At 37.5% G+C, this 20,091-nt stretch overlaps 1 protein-coding gene across 1 annotated transcript in view; it reads left to right on the top strand.

Annotated features, from left to right (window-relative positions):
• The window catches only part of LOC121378892, a 158,100-nt gene that overhangs the window by 132,762 nt on the left and 5,247 nt on the right, over nt 1–20,091 (top strand). The gene's annotated exons all lie outside the window — the stretch shown is intronic.

Below are 20,091 nucleotides of genomic sequence, written 5' to 3'. Positions count from 1 at the left end.
ATCTTGTAGTGTGAAACAGTTTACATGTTAGTGTTGGGAATCGATTGCAATTTCATCATCGATCATCGGTTGTAATTGGTTAGCACTAATCGATTGACTTTCGATTATACAATCGGTTAGAATATATAGGAACTTGGAGAGGATCCGACAAATTCGAAACTATGCACCTATTTTAAAAATATATACATGCATATATTTCATTATCATGATCATCTAAAATGTCTGAAGTAGTAATTTGTACTTTTAAATGTTCTTACATTTTCCAAACAGATATCTTTTACATGAGATGTGAATTTTGTTGCAGGTTTGTAGAATATTTGGGGGAAAATATTGCACAAACATAAATGTAGAGTTCAAATAGCATAATGGATTCATTTCTTCAATATAGGTCCATATCCATAAGCAACTGAAAAGCTACATTTAAGCATTCTATAGAGATACTTTGTTTAAGTAGTTTGTTATAGAACTGAAACAAAATGCAAAGGAAAACAGGAAATTGCTTAAAGTAAAAACAACTATACTTCAGTCATAAAATATTCTGGGATTTGGGTTTGTTTTCACGTGTAGGTACAATGAAAATGACAATAATCATACCATAATAGACTTTTATTTTACTGTGTGTTAATGACTACTTCAACCTTTAAAATTGTAACACGAAAGACATGTTTTGACTGTGAGTGTGTGTGTGTGTGTGTGTGTGTGTGTGTGTGTGTGTGTGTGTGTGTGTGTATATATATATATATATATATATATATATATATATATATATTTATATATTAAATCTATGACAGTTAATAAAGTTTAATATGCTTATTGTCTTGATAAGAGTTCTTTAACACAATTGTCAGTTTCTAACTGAATAAAGCAAAAGAAGTTGTGGTGTATCTATCTATTAAACTGTTTTTGACGTTTATAATATGAAATAAACAAAGTTGCACTGAATGCAGTGATTCACAAGTGGTTTGGTAGCCCTCCACAACTCGGACATGCATGGAAATAACAATTTACCTATCAGAAAAAAGGAAGTACTGTAAGTGTGAACTGTGTAGCCTACAGTAGACATGATTTGGCTTTCCTATCAATAATGCTCCATGTTCTTATTCAAGAATATGAATATGTCCTCATTTTGAGGGTTCATACGTTCTCTCTTTTTGTTTTTGTTAACTAAATGCCCAGCCAAACTAAACCCTCGTTCTGAAGGCACAGAGAAGGCAGGAATAACTAAGTACTTCTTAGCCACAACACTTAGACCTGGACAAAGTTTTGTGGTTTTGTAAAATTGTCAGTTGCTGTCTGGAGTGAGAAGATTCAAGATAGCAGTTAACTTCTTGCAAAGCAACATCCACATAGGGTAGTTCATAACTTATTGTAGTAGAGGGGACATAGCCCAGTGGTAGCCTAGTTCGCTTAATGCGCGGTCGGTCTAGGATCGATTCCCGTCGGTGGACCCATTGGGCTATTTCTCGTTCCAGTCAATGCTCCACATCTGGTGTAACAAAGGTCGTGGTATGTAGTATCCTGGCTGTGGGATAGTGCATATAAAAGATCCCTTGCTGCTAATCAAAAAGAGTAGCCCATGAAGTGGCGACAGCGAGTTTCCTATCTCAATATATCCTAAACCATAGGTCTGACGCCATATAACCGTAAATAAAATGTGTTGAGTGCGTCGTTAAATAAACCATTTCCTTCCTTCTTTATTTAAGTAGACGAATCGTCCGTGGACAACTTATCCGCTTTTCGATTTTACAAATATTTTGTTTATAAAAAAAAAAACCCCCAGAAAACACACAATATATATCAGTATTTGTTTTCATTCTTTACGGCAAATGCGAAAATAAATAAATTCCAATGAAGACATGTATTTACCATTGGCGGCATAGCCTCAAAATGTTAGAAATCAACAAACGTACACAATAATAGCCCACAAATACTGGATTTGATGAATACAAATTCTGACAACGAGCAAGGAAATATTTACTGCGGTTAACATTTTCCGCGATAATCGATTATGAATTTCAAAATCGATCATCATATCGCTAAAGCCCAACCGATCAATCTTCGATTATAATCGATCATCGGAACACCACTTGTACATGTATAACCCTTTGATATATACGTGTCAGTCGGTTTAGCGATATCTGCAGTAATCACATTTCAAGGATGGAGCAAAACGGTCGTAAAGATGTTCAACAATTTTAGTGTTAGAAATCCTGCAAGTTCAATAGTAGTGTAATTGCGGTAACTGCAAATATAATCTATAAGAGGAAGTGTGACTTGGAATTATGGGATTAAAACGGATGTAGTGGGGAAAATTCCGCACTCAAAGTGTGCGGTTCACTTACCAGAGAGATTAAAATCAACTCGTGCAAACTGTCCTTGAAAAGATAATCCACGTTCGCTAGTTTAGCGTGCTGGTTTAATTAGCTGAAGACACCTCAACTACAAGTTCAAGTCCGTGACGCTGACTGGGCTTAACAACAGCATGTGTTTGCACAGTGGACAAAGAAAGGAATGTCTCCTTAACGACACCCCAGCACAATGTTTCGTGAATTTAAAGGGACATTCCTGAGTTTGCTGCATTGTAAGATGTTTCCGACTAATAAAATATTTCTACGATTAAACTTACAAATTAAATATATTTTCTTGTTTAGAATATCAGTGTCTGTATATTCAATGTGTTTCCGATCATCTCAATATTTGTAAGAAGCCCAAACTGGATTTCGTCTTCAAATAATGTCGTACGTACGAAAAAATAATATTTATGAATAAAATAAAATTTAACCAAGTATAAATATTAGAACAATCAGAAACACGTTTAATATACAGCCACTAATATTTTATGCAGGCAAATATATTTGATATGTAATTACAATCGTTAAAAAGTCTTTGTTAGTCGATAACATCTTTAAAATTGCAGAAAACTCCGGAATGTCCCTTTAATACCACCTGACTACTATTAGTATTTCGAGAAGTAAAACCTAGATAATCCGTTACAGCTAGTCATGCCACAACATTGAATTAGCAGCAAGGGGCATTTTAAATGCAGGATATTACATATTATATTCCTTTTTTTACTAGTTGCTGAAACAGGAAATAGTCTCAGCAAGTCCACTTACTTTCGTGCTTATATCCAATTAATGTTCAAGCTCGCTGTCCTGGGCACATACCTCTGCTATCTGGGCTGTCTGCACAGGACAGTGGGTTAGTTGTTAGTCAGAAAGACGAGGATGTAGTGGTCTACACCTACCCAATGAGTTATTAAACCTCGCTCTGAGTGGGAGCCGGTACCGAGGGCTGCGAACCCAGTACCTACCAGCCTTATGTCCGATGTCCGAAGCCGGTGATCAGGTTGATGTGATATCACTGATTTACACCCAATTGCCTACAGCGGACAGACGATCGGTGTAAACGGAATAGTTGTCTCCCCAGACTCTTTATCTTTTAGATATCAAAGCTGTAGGTCTGGTACATCTAGCCATACAAGTCCAAGGACTTTCATTACCTGGAAAGCTGGTCTGGCTTAATAGGATTTCAAGTCCTCGTCGGATTTGCATTCATGGACAATCAAAATTTAATTCTGGTGGTACATATAGACATTAAATTATAATGAAAACAAAACGAAAGGCAGTTTCCTTTCTTCTTTATTTTATTCCAAGTAATGTTTGTTTATATGTGCATTACTACCAAAGAAGCTATATAGGATTCCAAACAAATCAGCATTTTTACATCGATTACAACTAATACTGTGAGTAGAATGATGGAAATAAATGGTGAAAATAAATGGCCAGCTTATTTCGCCTCGGTTTTCACGGACTTGCGTTCCTTACACAGGCATTCGCAACGCAGTAATGGCTCCAAGCCAAATTGTTTTATCGGCTGAATGGGAAGGTGAGCCACCATATCTGTCCTGGATAGTCAACCCAGGTGGCTGAGGTCTGTGTCGAGGACTGTGCTGGAACCTTAATTTGAATTACAAAATCAGTTGAAACGGAATGAATGACTTAGACAATAGTTACACATCATGAAAATACATATTGATTTATCAGTATAGCGTGCCTAAAGTAGTAATAAGCAAAAATGTTAGTTTCTGGAAGACCAATCCTTGGAGCAAGTTTTAGGATTGAGATAAATGTCGGAAAAACACCTTCAAAATAACGAATCCCAGAAATGTTTTGGTGAAGTAGTTATTAACACCGTTAATAAAGTCACTATGACCTTTTCACGTGTCAAATGAAAATTCAATCTGATTCCCCTATTATTTAATTGTAATAATTATTGATGCCAGACTGTTATGTACTATAATCATTAAGTGGCAGTGAACAATTCCAAGCTCGCTTGTTGTATATCGTAATACGCCATCTCCAGTTGTTAGCGTATTCCAGGATGTTTGTCATCCACATACGATATATAACAGATTCATGAGGTATACTTTCATTCATCGTGCAGTTATGATTCACTGTTGTAAAATACAGTTGTAACATCTTCTGCAGACCAAACGGCGCCAAATCGCGATCAAATAGCTGACCTCTCCGTCAAATTGTTGATCCTGGTGACACGATCAAATAGCTGACCTCTTGGTCAAATCGTTTGCCCCGGTGACACGACTGAATAGCTGATCTCTCCACAAAATTGTTATAACTGGTGACACGATCAAATAGCTGATATCTCATTCAAATTGTTGGTCTTGGTGGTGCGATCAAATAGCTGATATCTCCGTGAAATCGTTGGTCCTTGTAGTGCCATCATATAGCTGATGTGTCCGTCAAATCGTTCGCCCTTATAGCATAAGCAAACAGCTGATATACCTACCAAATGTCATACTGTAGCCAGAACTGAACAGTTGTCCAATGTGCATTGTGCTAACCGTTCAGACAATTCTAATAACACACTGAACACTGCCTTTCTCTACCTCTGCCGTTGAATCAGGTAATAGGTATTCGAGCAGAACTTGTAGAAGTCTCCTTCTTGCGACATCAGATTCATTGGTTTGTTCCAAGAAGGCCTGCGATTGCTTTATTCTCAATGCTACATTAACATATGGTGGAAACATTTGGCTCTGTTGTAAAATGTTCCCTGACGAAATGCACCCGAGGATCCCATTGCCAGAACACCACTTCCCATAAGTACATAGTCTCCGCCTGAACCACTGAGGATGTACTCAATACATTTGAAGTAATCCAGATGCAGATGGAATGATCCAGAAATGATTAATCACCTATCATACATTGGTACATGTGATGACTGGATTTGTAAGACAGGTTTACCAATCGCAAAATCATATTTGATAGAAATGTATGTCTCTTGGCACTCATAACTTAAATTTATTGTACATTTGATTCTGCAAACAAATGGTTTTGTTATTCAGGTTATTTTTATATTTTTTATTAATATATTTCACAAACTAACAATTAGATAAAGTACCATTGAGTTTAATATATCATGCTTATTAATCACGTTTGTTTTCTGTATTGTAACTATGTATTTTATTAATCACATTTAAAGCTGTTTTATTTTAGAGGATGTAATAATTATATATTATGCAAACCGTGTAAATCAAAGACTTAGTGACAAAACCGACATTAACCAAATTAAAACAGTTGGTCAGTAAAGTAGCTATACTTAATTTTAAAGATAACAAATACTTTAATTGGTTTTTGTTTTGTTTTGTTGCGTATTTTTTTTGGTTGCGTATTTTTTACACAACACATTAATTTTGTGTTAAAATCGCAAAAATTTTAAAATTGCAAAACTTTGCAATGTTTTCACATTTCTCTTAATTCAACTTCCCATAAAATTACAAGCATGTATACTTTTAATGTTGCAGTGTTATCATAATTCTTTTAATTGTAACAAATATTTCATCACTAGAAATATCCACTGTTATTTCCAAATGACATCTTCTGTACGAATGTTGCACGCAGAATTACACCGCTAACCATGTTTACTTCCAGTTTCCATGTGGGAGGTGCTAATATGCATTACGTCCATGTTTCTCTATTTCGGAAATATCAACGAAAACCTTATTTTTTTCACGTTGAGATTTAACGTTGTATTTCACACGCAAGACATTCCAACCTTGACTGGAAATACCAGACACGGCTAACTATGACGGGAAGAGAGAAAAAGGCTAAACGCATAGCTTACGTGGAGAGAAAGCTAAACACAATAGCGTGACTGGGCTTCTGTAACTATTCCAGGAACCTCGGCACTGTGCTAGATAGCCCAGGGCAATACCGAATTTTGATAACCTGTTCTGTATTTGGCATCAATGCGTGAAATATGCCGCCGTTATTCGTATTGTCTTCACATTTCTGTTTGCACTTTTGGATGAATATTGCCTTGAGCCGGAAAATCTTTGTTTGTTGAAATTGATGTTACATAAGAGTGGCCTTGAATGAGCACTGTAAAATCACACAATTATATTTGTTGAATGTTATCAGAACGACAGAACAAACTCGTATCTCTGCACAAGTTAGCAGCTAGAAGATATACACATTCGTGACATCGTTGTACAATAGTTCTAACATGTACCCTGCCTGTAACGAGGACATCCTATTTTACCTGATGAGTATGGTTGATTATAGAGAATAGAACATTACATTCATTTAACTACAATATGTGGTGTACGGTAAATAAAGTTGGGTATGGTTGATTATAGAGAATAGAACATTACATTTATTTAACTACAATATATGGTGTATGGTAACTAAAGTTGGGTATGGTTGGTTATAGAGAATAAAACATGTTCAGTAACATAATATAGTAGATTGCCACTTTTCACTTTAATTCACTTGTCTTATATTCAACTGAAGTTGAAGCAACTATTCTGGCTGTCTGTCAGCTGTTAATAGTGGCTAATGAAAGAGTTATATAGTTAAAATAGCTAACCAAGTTCAAGTTCAAGTTCTTTATTGCCTTAAGATTTACATCTTATCAGCATTAATAATAACATAAATATTAATAACCAAATGTTCTATGCACATGTTTGAAAGTGTATATCACATTTCTAGGAAAACGTTGACACAGCCAATCGAAAACGGTGGTTTGTAAAGTGGCTTGTAAATTATTTGAAATTAACTTGGAGTAACACTGTCTCTAGAGGCACTCTGGCCACATTTGCGTCTGTGTCAGTTGTCCTAAAAGTATGTTGATCACTAACATAGGCGATGATTATCACAGCTAATGAAGTGAAAATAAATCTCACACAGATTCTGGAAAGACATTTTTATTACCCTTGCATTGTTGAAGAATGATATACGTTAGCAGCTTGGCTAAAACTACTGAAAAGATGAATTGTTTTATAAGAATATTTATATGTTTCTGTTTTATATTTTTATATTTTATACATGTGCACTGCACTATACACTGAAATGTAATACATAGATTGTAATATGGGCCGAAGGCCTAAAATACCTTGAATAAAATTATTCATTGATGAAGAATAAAAGTAAACCTTGAAGATAACCACATTGCTTCAGAACAACTTCGACAGAACTTATCAATCAACATTAATAACAAAAGTATATACATTTATTATCATAATACAAATGTTTACGATGTGTTTGATTCTTATTATAATCCATTTAACTATGATGATTTCTTGTGAGGCCTATTGGTCTAATCCTCCATCACAATTGTTGAAGGGCTAAAGGTGGCAAAACGTAATAGATGGCCAGTCATTGTTATCTAGGAAACCTCTTTCAGGAAATTGTCTTTCTTGGCTAAATCATATTTACATTATTATGAAGAATGAAACAGGATCTAAGGACAAACAAACACACACACACACACACACACACACACACACACACACACACACACACACACACACACACACACATTGGCTTATTTTGTTTTACCATCATATATTATCGCTAAATGGGAAAAATAATCGGGCTTAGAACACAACTATAACTAGTGGAGAAAAATAAATATTCTTGTCTTTAGAAATACACTAAGATGGTTCCAGTAGAGAATAATCTAAAGAATTCTATCCTAAACTTGTTTTGAAATTTTCCAGAGATCCTCGAATTTTATTCTGAATTTTAATTTTACTTGTCTGTGATAATTGTATTTTGTGCACAGCTCTATACACTGTTTCACTTTATCTCTTGAAGTTTGGTAGCGTGGTTGATAATCGATTCATTTATATATTCACCATTGTTTGACACCCAATACCCGGAGTAGTGTTTTGCTGAGATGTCGTTAAACATTCATTCTTCCTGCAGACAGGTTTCCCTCTGATAACAAAGTGACCACTAGTCCGAACTGCAGCTTGTTGAGAATCACTTGAAACATATCAGCATCCATTTTTGCATTGTACACATGTTCAGTCCACACTGGAAAGAAGGAAGGAAGTAAATGTTTGATTTAACGACGTACTCAACACATTTTATTTTACGGTTATATGGCGTCAGACATATGGTTAAGGACCACACAGATATTGAGAGAGGAAACCCCTGTCGCCACTTCTTGGGCCTTTGATATACCAATCGTGGTGCACTGACGGGGATCGATCCCAGACCGACCGCGCATCGAGCGGGCGCTTTACAACTAAGCTACGCCCCACCACATTAGAGAGATAGCATGAGTGGATAAAAGTAGCCACTGAGAGTTCTGTTAACATCTCTCATGTACAGTTTCTTCGTGGCCTTCCGGAAAATAAAGATGTAATAAAGATTGTTTTGTTTAACGACATCACTAGAGCACATTAACTTATTAGTCGTTGGCTATTGGATGTCAAACATTCTGTAATTTTGACATATAGTCTTAGAAAGGAAACCCGCTACATTTTTCCATTAATAGTAAGGGATCTTTTATATGCACCATCCCATAGAAAGGATGAACGTAACACCATGACGAAATTAATATATATATATACTCTTCAAAAGAAGAAACGCAAAACCACATTGTCGTAACATTTGGAGAATTGATTTAATTATTGAATGGTGAGTCCGATAATTACCAAATATTGCAGGATTGTTCACAATTCACTCTAGTCCATTGTGAGTAAGTGATAGGACACACCACCAAGGTCAAGGTCATCTGAAGTCAATACCGGGTGTGGCCTCCGCGTGTGTTGACAACTGCCTGGCACCGCCTGCCCATTGAAGCAACCAGAGTACGGATGACGTCCCGGGGGATGGTGGCCCACTCGGCCTGCAAGGCTGCTGCCAGCTCGGGCAGGGTCTGAGGCTGTGGTTGTCGCTGTCGGAGGCGTCGGTCCAACTCGTCCCATAGATGCTCAATTGGGTTCAAATCCGGTGATATCGATGGCCAAGGAAGGACATTAATGTTGTTGTTCTGTAGGAAAGCCGTTGTGAGACGTACTGTGTGAGGCCTGGCGTTGTAATGTTGGAACACTGCGTTGGCGTTGGCCATAACTGGAACGATGTGTGGCCGGAGGATCTGGTCAATGTAGCCCTGTGCATTCAGGTTGCCCTGCACGTGGACCAGGTCAGTTCTGCCAGTGTGTGAGATGGCTGCCCACACCATGACACTACCCCCGCCGAATCTGTCCACTTCCTGCACGCAGTTTGCCGCATAACGTTCACCACGACGCCTATACACGCGACATCTTCCATCATGACGTCGGAGCAGAAATCGGGACTCGTCACTGAACCACACCTGTCTCCATCGCAGTTGAGGCCATTGTCGATGAATCTGGCACCACTGCAGTCGGAGTCGACGGTGTTGTGGTGTTAAGATGACACCTCGAACTGGACGTCTGGCACGAATTCCTACCTCACGTAGGCGGTTCCGTATGGTCTGGTCGGATATCCTGCGCAAACCTGGTATTGCTGCGGCTGTGGAGGTGGCAGTAGTCAATCGTTCCCGAAGGTGGCGTACCCGGATGTAGCGGTCCTGCCCGGGGGTAGTGACCCGTGGTCGACCGGATCTAGGGAGGTCACGTGTTGATCCATGTTGCTGGTAACGGTCCCACAGTCTGGAGATGGTACTTGGGAACACATGGAATGCCCTGGCAACGGCCGTTCTGGATTCGCCTGCGTCTAGTCGGCCGATGGCATTGTTTCTCTGCGGTTCACTGAGACGTGGCATGTCCTGGATTGTCAACTGTCGGCCAGATACAGAGGCCAGGCAAGCGAACACCCTGCACTTTTATACTGTCGGTGTTCATGTTGCACGTGCAGACAACGCACGTGCAGTGGTGACATGGTTTGCACGTGGCTGCGTTTTTGCGAATATTCACATTTTGGAACTTTATTGTACAGTAGCTGCGTTTTATCGAATGTAACCGTGGGAATGTGTTTGGGACATGCAATGACCTTATATTCACAAAGCATGAACCGGTAGGAAACATAAAATCGGAGTTATAACCCATTTGTACCCTTTTGCGTTTCTTTTTTTGAAGAGTATATATGGCTCGAACGAGAAATAGCCCAGTGGGCCCACCGACAATCAAAGATGTACTAATACATATCGTTGTAATTTTGATAAACCAGTGCATACATAATTCAGAATTTTAAAGAAAAAAGAGAGTATTTTGTGCACCTAAAAATAATATCCACACGTACTATATGCCAACGCACCAAAAAGTGTATTCATATTGAGAATGGTGAAGGATATTCAATACCCTATCGCTGTACAATATTGATTCTGAAAGAAAGAAAGAAAGAAATGTTTTATTTAACGACGCACACAACACATTCTATTTACGGTTATATGGCGTCAGACATATGGTTAAGGACCACACAGATTTTGAGAGGAAACCCGCTGTCGCCACTACATGGGCTACTCTTCCGATTAGCAGCAAGGGATCTTTTATTTGTGCTTCCCACAGGCAGGATAGCACAAACCATGGCCTTTGTTGAACCAGTTATGGATCACTGATCGGTGCAAGTGGTTTACACCTACCCATTGAGCCTTGCGGAGCACTCACTCAGGGTTTGGAGTCGGTATCTGGATTAAAAATCTCATGCCTCGACTGGGATCCGAACCCAGTACGTACCAGCCTGTTGACCGATGACCTAACCACGACGCCACCGAGGCCGGTCGATTCTGAAAGAAGTCATGATAGAGTCCTGGTGGTATACAGCCATCGCTCACTGCTGGGTGTTTTGCCTGCAGAGGAGACCTGGGCGACATCGTCACCACGGTATATAATTCCAGCACCGACTGTAGGACGATTGCCAGTTTATTGGTTACGTCACTACAAGGGGAAGACTGAAAGAACAAACGGAACACATTATTGTTCGTATAACAATATTTCAAGGAAGGTATATTAAGTATTTTACAGAAACACTGCTCACAATATTTTGATGACGAAGTTCCGTTAAACCCTACGCCTGAACTGCGCTCCACTTTCACGTATCATCTACGGGGTTTGAACGCTGAGATGCTTTCGTTTGAATTTGTACATAAAATACTAAAATAAGACAATTTTGTGTTCGGTAATACTGTAGCACTAGATAAGTGTCAAGCGAACAGAAAAATAATTGTTCCCTCATTATTCACGCGCTCTGAACGTTAGTCTGTACAAGACATGTCATGGTAACGGATTGCTTGTCAAGATGGTGACATGCATTATGGACACATTATACAGTATAGACATGGTCAGACATGCAGGCATGGCAAAAGTAAACGAACATTTATGGAGGGGACTCAGAAGCATGCTTCCCCTGAAAAATTTAAAACTACATTCTACAAGTAAAATGTATCATTACAAATTCAACACTTAAAATGCTTTTTTTTCACGACGTATAACATTTGTACACAAGTGTATATGCTGAATATCTAAACACCACAGTCGTATTAAATATAACGCTGTTCAATCAAATGAAATAATCACGTAAAGGCGCAGACACTAGTTTTAACCCGTAGAAAATGGACACTAAGTTTAGTTAATTTACAAACTCATTTGGATAAAGTTACAATAGACTGAAAGAAGTATGTGACGTTGAAACAGTGAAATATCCATAAAAAATAGACTAGAACTCAAATCAATAACCGCCACTTCTCAGACGCAAGTACGTCTATAAAACTATGAAACATGCATTTGTTTGGTATTAGAAACACCAGGATGACCAGAAACACTTCAGTACTAGGAAAGAATAGACTATAAGTAATGTTTGATTTCAGTGATCATAAACGGATATAATAGTGAAAAAATATACTGCAGTGTTTAAAAACTAGGCTCTGTCGCTTTAAAATGAACAACTGTACGCTTCAAGCAAATGATTATAATGGGCATATTTTAAAATGAACAACTGTACGCTTCAAGCAAATGATTATAATGGGCATATTTTAAAATGAACAACTGTACGCTTCAAGCAAATGATTATAATGGGCATATTTTAAAAGTGGTCAACACCAGACCCAAAAATTCTAATTAGCAGCTCAAACAGATTTTGTCTTCAATAATTAAGCACATGTAAAAACAATCCTGTTTAAGCTACTATAAACATTAGGAATATTAGAAACACATAGTGTACAAACATTAATATTCTAAGCAAGAAAATGTAATTAAAATTGTTAGCAGGGGGCATGTTTAAATGTCTGTAAAGTCAGAAATGCCACTTTTAAAGTCATGACTGACATTTCTTAATGAAGTATAATGATAGAGAAAACACTTTAAAATATATATCTAGATGTGGTATAACATGTTCATTATGAATATACGGGCAAAGTTTCAAATTCCATCCGACACCAAGACTAGTATTTTGAAATAGTCCCTAATTCGGTACAATCGCAAACAAATAATTACTGTATGTGGGACTTTGTATTGAAACGTTGGGGTCTTTTGGTAGGACGTTTACCTTTTTTCCCCGAAGTGTTCAGGGGCATGCTTCCTAGAAACATTTTGAACACTTTATCGTCCAAGATGCAATTTCCTACTTTCTACAAGAAAAATTCATCACGACAAAGGTTGGCAAATGTCAATATTTTAAATATACGAATATACGTTAACCTAATACTAGGTCTGTCAAGATCCGGGTGGGGTTAGATCCATATGTGACGGGGCTTCGTTTGAACTTTACTAAATTAAATCTGGCACAGGACATAGGTCACTGGAATAAATATAGCTGGCATGACATGCATTCATGAATGACTGAAGAGAGTGGTGATATCAGATGTTCGCGAAAGGTGAATATATACTTCCTCAAAGCTGTCAAGTCCGTCACTTCAACTAAATTGATGAAAAAATGTGCAAGAGTTTCACCAAAGAGAAGAAAAAGTATGCACATGTTCAAAATGTGGAATAGCATTAGCCAGCATTTTGGTCAATGATGCTTCGTATTTAGTCTACCATAAACGTTTTGGAATGCCCTTAGGGGTCCCTGGACATCATAACCCTGATGTAAGAACTGTGCAAAACTAACAAGGACACTTATAGTTTAGTTAAAGTTTGATCATTGTTTGTTTGCCTCTGGAAACATGAACGCCATGCATAACTTGGTTAACAGTCAGTTAAAGTTTCGTTTTCTATACATGGATTCTTTAATGGATATATTTCACATTTGATGTAACCGCGGAGAAAGCACAATATCATCAAAAAACTGTTTAACTAACGTTTGGTTAAATATTCTCTAATTGGTGTTTTTATTGTCAAATCATTCTTACACACCAGCTGGTAAGAACACAATTCATTATTTACGATAACACACCAAAAACACTCACACAGTACGTATGATATAAAAATAAAAACATACAACCGGCTGCTCCTAGGTGATGACACGGCCACCACAGTCCGAGCATCAGATGAGATAAGCACGATCGAAATTGATTGCTATATGACGTATACCTTAAAGGGACATTCCTGAGTTTGCTGCAATTTTTAAGATGTTATCGACTAACAGAGACTTTTTGACGACTGTAATTACATATCAAATATATTTTTCTGCGTAACATATCAGTGGCTTCATATTAAACGTGTTTCTGATCGTTATAATATTTGTTGTAGGTTAAATTTCATTTTATTTCCTAAAATATTACGTTTTCGTACGTACGAAATTATTTGAAGACAAAATCCAGTTTGGGCTTCTTACAAATATTTACCGGCCTCGGTGGCGTCGTGGTTAGGCCATCGGTCAACAGGCTGGTAGGTACTGGGTTCGGATCCCAGTCGAGGCATGAGATTTTTAATCCAGATACCGACTCCAAACCCTGAGTGAATGCTCCGTAAGGCTCAATGGGTAGGTGTAAACCACTTGCACCGACCAGTGATCCATAACTGGTTCAACAAAGGCCATGGTTTGTGCTATCCTGCCTGTGGGAAGCACAAATAAAAGATCCCTTGCTGCTAATCGGAAAGAGTAGCCCAGGAAGTGGCGACAGCGGGTTTCCTATCAAAATCTGTGTGGTCCTTAACCATATGTCTGACGGCATATAACCGTAAATAAAATGTGTTGAGTGCGTCGTTAAATAAAACATTTCTTTCTTTCTTTTTTCTTACAAATATTAAGACGGCCAGAAACATATTGAATATACAGACACTGATATTCTAAACAAGAAAATATATTTACTATGTAAGTTTAATCGTAGAAATAATTTATTAGTTGGAAACATCTTACAATGCAGCAAACTCGGGAATGTTCCTTTAACATGAAATTGATTGCTATGTGGCGCATACATTAATTACAAGCGCTTGGCCGTAAATTAGTTTTCGTTAGAAAAGACATTTAAATTTATTTTAAATATGGTCTTTGAGAGTATGTACGAAATAAAATACTGCATTCGTATCTGTTAGATACCATTTATCTTGCAACTCGTTAGATACTAGTAAATAGTGTCATCTGTACCTGCACCATGACTGTTTTCCACAACCGGGGTGTTTATAGAATTACATATAATATCAGGACATAGAGATATACCCACTAATAGCTTAAATATGAAAGGGACATTCCTGAGTTTGCTGCATTGTAAGGTGTTTCCGAGTAATAAAATATTTCTACGATTAAACTTACATATTAAATATATTTTCTTGTTTAGAATATCAGTGTCTGTATATTCAATATGTTTCTGGTCGTCATAATATTTGTAAGAGGCCCAAACTGGATTTTGTCTTAAAATAATTTCGTACGTACGAAAAAATTTTTTTTTAGGAAATTAAATGAAATTTAACCTACTGCAAATATTAAACGATCAGAAACACGTTTAATATGAAGCCACTAATAATTTATGCCAAAAAATATATTTGATATGTAATTACAATCGTTAAAAAGTCTCTGTTAGTCGATAACATCTTAAAAATTGCAGCAAATTCAGGAATGTCCCTTGAACAACAAAACTGTTATCCGTGATCAAGATCGTATCTAGAGCTGTAATGCAGAGTCGAATGGGCATTTGGCAAAATATTGGTTTATTCCATGACTCTTATTTAGTGTCTAGTCTATAGCAGGACAGTCACTCCAGAGGAAATCCTTTACTAGACAATACATCTTTCTTCACCACCATAGTTTGACACCCAATAGCCGATGTAATTTTCGTGCTGGGGTGTCGTTAAACATTCATTCATTCATTCTTTCTTTCTTCACCACCAGAGAGGACTGCCACTCTCAGACTAGTTTGTTAAATGAACAACTAGCACAGAAAAGAGCGCATTGGGTGTAATATAACTATGATGATATGCACTCAAAACAGTGATCATATAACGTATTAGGGTTTGTTAATAAAATGAAGTTGTTTAGTTAAAACATTATTTTGACATGCTGGCACCCATCATGCGTACTGCCACCACAGCAGTGAAGTCCGACACTTCATCTAAAACGATGTAAAAATGTGCAAGAGTTTCACGAAAGAGATAAACAAAAATATGCACAAGTTCAAAATATGAAATAGCATCAGCCATCATTTTGGTCGGTTGTACATCATATTTAGTAGCTACTGCATCAAAATGCCCACCATAAAAACGTGTTGAATGTTCCCAGGAGTCCCTGGACATCACTACCCTGTTGGAACAACTTCTCTGCCAGAATGACATGGCGTTGTTTGAAATTTGAATGGAATAAGCGTGACCAAAAGGGAAACATGTACTTAAAAATAAAGGTGTATATTTTGTAGTTGTAAACAATGTTACAATATGGCGTTCTTGTATTATAAGTTGATTAAAATGAGGTGTGTATTTATTTTGTATTAGTAAATGATGATGCGATATGGCATGGCGTAAGGATATAAAAACTACTCAAGAATTACGACCCCCCCCCCCCCGAAAACCCCCAACCGTACAGCGTTAAGATGTAAGATTAAGAGACTAAAGCTAATTAGTTTACGTCGAGTTACAAAACCTGATGTTTGTGAGTGTTAGTTGGAGATGAGCGATGTTTGCGCTGTCTGTGTGTGGGGATTACTTGCGAGCACGTGGACCTCGGAGAAGGGTTGTTGTTACGGATTTGAATGAAATACGGCACACTTTCCCCATCGCTGTCCCTCATAATTCTTCAGATACCGACCAAGTTGGACCGTTTTGAAGTGAAACACCAGAGTTATTTATGCGTGGTCACATTGCTTCAGCACTGCACAGAATGTGTTTCCAGTGTTTTGAAGCTCACCGCGATGTAAATATTTATAACTAAAAATCTCAAAAGCCGAATGTCTTAAAACATGGTTTAGAACAGATTGATGGCACGTGAATAAGGAAATGATCTAGGTTATGCCTTTTATGACCGTTGACAGGAAGTACGGATTAGAATTTCATATTTAAAGTTTGTCATCAAAAGTTACATGCTCGTGAATGAATCTGTGTGTGAATAGATGGATAGATGAATTAATGTTTTAAGACATGAAGGAAAATTATATTGTTTGAATACTTGCTACCATCACTAAATAATATTCAGTATAGAAGTATTATTTCGGAAAATGTAAATCTTAATTTATATTATAATTAATTGATTATGAAATCTACATTAAAATATATAATTGCAAGCGATTCGCTTAAAAATACATTTTATGCTCTGTAAATGGTGCTCCGATTGTAATTAACCCTGCTCTTCCTGTCGTTTTTCTATCCCCTAATACCTTCTGTTTACTGAACTTCCTATTTTGGTTATTGTTCTATTTTTATCGACTTCTACATTTGATAATACGATTTGTTATCCAGCTAAAAACATGGTCACTATACCATCCTGTGTTCAGTTATAGAACTTTACAGAATGTGGGCTTGAACAGTGATGGCAATGTTTAAAGTTATGGTTTGGGACCACATAGATAATAATGAAAGAGGAAACCCGCTGCTGCCACACAATGGGCTACTCTTTCCGATCAGCAGCAAAGAATCGTTATATGCAACGTTATATAAATGCTTCAGCATTTACACATTGTTGGCTTGAACAGTCATGGCATGGCGTAAAGTCTGGTCACTATATCACCCAGTGTTCAGTTATAGGAATACTTCAGCCTTTACGTATTGGGGTCTTGAACAGCCGTGGCATGGCGTAAAGTCTAGTCACTATATCACCCAGTGTTTAGTTATAGAAATACTTCAGCTTTTACACATTGGTGTCTTGAACAGTCATGGCATGGCGTAAAGTCTGGTCACTATATCGCCTAGTATTTAATTACAGGAATACTTCAGCCTTTGCGTATTGGGGTCTTGAACAGTGTTGGCATGGCGTAAATTCTGGTCACTATATCACCCAGTGTTTAATTATAGGAATACTTCAGCATTTACACATTGTGGTCTTGAACAGTCATAACATTGCGTAACGTCCGATCACTATATCACCCAGTGTTAAGTTATAGAAATAAGTCAACCTTTTATAGAATGTTGCCTTCAAGTCACGACATTGCGCAAAGTCTGGTCACTATAGAAACGTGTTCACTTATAGGAATACGTTTGCCTTTACAGAATGTAGACCTGAACGTACACGACCTTGCGTAAAGTCTGGTAAGTATATTACGCAGTGTTCAATTATAGGAATACTTCAGCCTTTGCAAAACATTCACGACATTGTCTCCAGTGCTGTGTCTGAGTATTCACGTTTCTGTTAGTCATCTTAAAGAAGGTGATCTATCCATTACGGACAGCCTTCGTGAACTTTTCGAGCAGTGGAAATCGAACTGGGACTATACCTTTAAAATCAGTAAGGATGTTGTTGAAGGGTATACTAAACATGAGTGAAACGTCACGCGAATGGGTAAATGAACAATCTGCGAAGAAAACACATTGTTGTTACGAAGGTCTTTTTGTTAAAACCATCTGTAATAAAATGCATCAATGGTCATTTGTAGCCATATTGACAAATGTTACTCTTTCGTATTAAAAACTAAGCCTCTTGTATGGCCCTGTTCACAGGACTATTATATGAACCATTTGTGAATAATGCCAGTATTGATAAGTAAACTACTTATGAGTGAGCGCAGAGAGAGAGAGAGAGAGTGAGTGAGAGAGAGAGAGAGAGAGAGAGAGAGAGAGAGAGAGAGAGAGAGAGAGAGAGAGAGAGAGAGAGAGAGAGAGAGAGAGAGGGCGGGGCGGGGGGGGAGTAAAGAAGCAAACCGTTAATTATTAAAGCGTTGGTGTCTACGTTCATAAACCATAAATATGAATACATTAGTGCCGCACCCATCCACTGATGTCCGAAGCTGCGCACGGGACGGACGTACCTGAACAGTAAATTGATATATGTGTACACGTATCGAGAGTGAAATGAAATGAATACAACACCTCCGAAAGTATTTAATTACAAAATAGGGAACTTTTGATGTTTAATATAGCAGGGTGTTGTTAGAAGAAGGCGTAGTAAGTTGGCAAACGTGTGTCCAATCCTTTGTTGTTTATGCAGTAAAATATGTTTGCAATTCAATGTTCAACCAAAATTCACTGTACTGTAGTACTTGTGCCTGATTTATCGTTACTGGTTCAACTGATTCGTGATTCATCTAAATTAGATTTTCTGGTTCATGCACGTGTGAACTGAATTGATGTCTGTAGACTTTCTTATGACACAGTTACGTATATGCTCAATGTTTCATGTTTCAGTTAATACTTGCATCAAGTAAAAATAGAGGTGGTAAAATGTTACTTGATCCGATCATGGTTCAATCGTCCACAACAAATCGGAGTTCCCACACGTTTCAACCACAAGGGTACTTGACACAGTGGTACTACTTGAAACACAATTGCATGCATTTATTGTCCAGATAAAACGTTTTCTAACAACACTGCTCTGTTGAATATTCACTTCCGACTTTTGAGTTTGCCGAGATGCTCTTAAGCATGGTGCTAACTATAGTACATGTTTATTATATTCCCGTTTTTAACGTCGTCATACTGATAGAGACGTTGTCTCATTAGGGTTATACAAGTACGTTAAAACGTCACTTTTAGTAGAGATAAAACCTTCGTTGTGATAACTTCTTTGTCGCTCCAAAACAGTGGAACCGAGTGATGGGAAATAATATATGTATATTTAACAGCCTGTTAACAATTTCAGGTTTATTGGTTACATCAGTATTCCTATTATCGTGTCTTATTTACAGACTTTGCTTTATATCTAATGTACTGAAATGTTTTTGTTTTTGTCTTAATCTTAAATCAGTTATTGCCAATGGATTTACCGTGAATAGAACCTTTTTTGCTTGAAAGATTGATGAAATAATGTGAGTACCGTGTTTAATAAAGGGTCGACACATTGTCTTTGCCCCTACCCACTCTGCCATAAGATTGGCGTGCCATTAAACATCCATCCATCTATTCCCCCACATACACCCTCCCCCCTCCCCTGCTCTGCCATGAGGCTGGACGACAAACAAAAATGTTTTTGCCATAACAGTTTTCATAGAAGAAATGGTTAATTCTATGTGACTGTGTCAGTTGGTTTTAGTATACTGAGAGAAGGTTATAAGGGAAAACATTATTATCATCGTACTGCTGAATAAAGTACACATATGAACTGTGAGCATGAATATTCGTACTATGTCGTCAGACTGAATAACTTCCTGTCACTACTGATGGGGTGTTTGGTTAGTCACTCTTTCCTGTCATTGTAGATGTGATCCCCTATATGTTTTTATCCTGCAACCACCGTTTCTATTGACAGAATATGATATCGGATAAAGCAAAGTAATATTATTTAGAAAACCTCGCGGAATTTCCCATTCTTACTTTCACAGGATAAAGCAGATATCCGACTTCAT

Source organism: Gigantopelta aegis, chromosome 8 (assembly GCF_016097555.1).
Source record: "Gigantopelta aegis isolate Gae_Host chromosome 8, Gae_host_genome, whole genome shotgun sequence".
Lineage (NCBI taxonomy): Eukaryota > Metazoa > Mollusca > Gastropoda > Neomphalida > Peltospiridae > Gigantopelta > Gigantopelta aegis.
This window is presented reverse-complemented; position numbering and strand designations above follow the sequence as displayed.